General features: G+C 39.6%; 1 pseudogene; it reads right to left on the reverse strand.

The window, feature by feature from the left end:
* Positions 1-424: 424 nt before the first annotated feature.
* LOC102952789 lies at positions 425-861 on the reverse strand (annotated as a pseudogene).
* Positions 862-1,209: the final 348 nt, after the last annotated feature.

Below are 1,209 nucleotides of genomic sequence, written 5' to 3' on the forward strand. Positions count from 1 at the left end.
TTTGTCTATTTCCCCTTTCAGTTTTGCAATTTTTCTTTCATGTTTTTTCAGGTTCTGCTGCTTAGAACATACATATTTAGGAGTGTTATGTCTTCTTAGGTAATTGACCCTTTTGATAATTTTGTAATACCACTTTTTGTTAATTTTCTTTGCTCCACAGTCTACTTTGTCTGATATTAATATAGGCACTCCAGCTTTCTTTTGATTAATGTTTGCACAATATATCTTTTTCCATTCTTGTACTTTAAGTTACCTGTATCATACCTAGATTTGAAGTGAGCTTCTTCTAGACAGCCCATAGTTGGATCATAATTTTTTGAATCCATTTTGCCATTCTCTGCCTTTTATGGTGAGTTGAAGCCATTTCCATTTATTTATTTATTTATTTATTTATTTATAAGAGTTCAGCTTTTTATTGAACAGGTTAAAGAAGAGATTTAGTCAAAAGACTAAAGCCCACATCATCATCAGACTCCTCTGATTCTTCTTTCTTTGCTTCCACTTTCTTCTCCTCATTTGGGCAGCAGTGGTGGAGGGGGCAGGCCCAGCTGCTGGGACAGAACCACCAGCCCCCACCTTATGGACAAGGCTCCTGATGTTGACGATGTTGACCTGGGCCAGGGCCTTTGCAAACAAGCCTGGCCAGAAAGATTCAACATTTACACCCACTGCTTTAATGAGAGCATTGATCTTATCCTCCTTGACCGACACCTCATCATCCTTCATGGTGAGACCCGAGTAGATGCCTGCAAGCTCCCAGACAGAGGCGGAGGTGGGGAGATTGGGCGCTGCTGGATAAAGTGAAGGTTCCTCAGTCAGACCAAGCACTTTAGCAGCAGCTGAGGAAAGGGGCTGAGCCATTTACTTTCAAAGTAATTCACAATGTGTTAGAATTTACGTCTTCTGTTCGATTGTTTTCTATTAGTTCCCATTGCTATTTGTTTCATTTTCCCTTTCATGCATTTCTTGTTGGAGTATTTTCATGACAGTTGCTTGACAACCTTGTCATTTAACTCCAACCTCTGTGCGATCGTGGCATTGCATGTCTTTTCTCATTTGAGTTATGGTTTTTCTGGGACTTGGATTGATTCCTTAACATTTTGAGGATTGAGTTAGAAGAATCAGGTTTCTTTTTAAATCATATATTTTAGCAGGCAATCAACCCTGAACGTGTCTTGACTCCATTTTGTGGACTGTGGTTTGAATGTC

This window comes from Panthera tigris, chromosome B2, assembly GCF_018350195.1.
Source record: "Panthera tigris isolate Pti1 chromosome B2, P.tigris_Pti1_mat1.1, whole genome shotgun sequence".
Classification (NCBI taxonomy): Eukaryota; Metazoa; Chordata; class Mammalia; order Carnivora; family Felidae; genus Panthera; species Panthera tigris.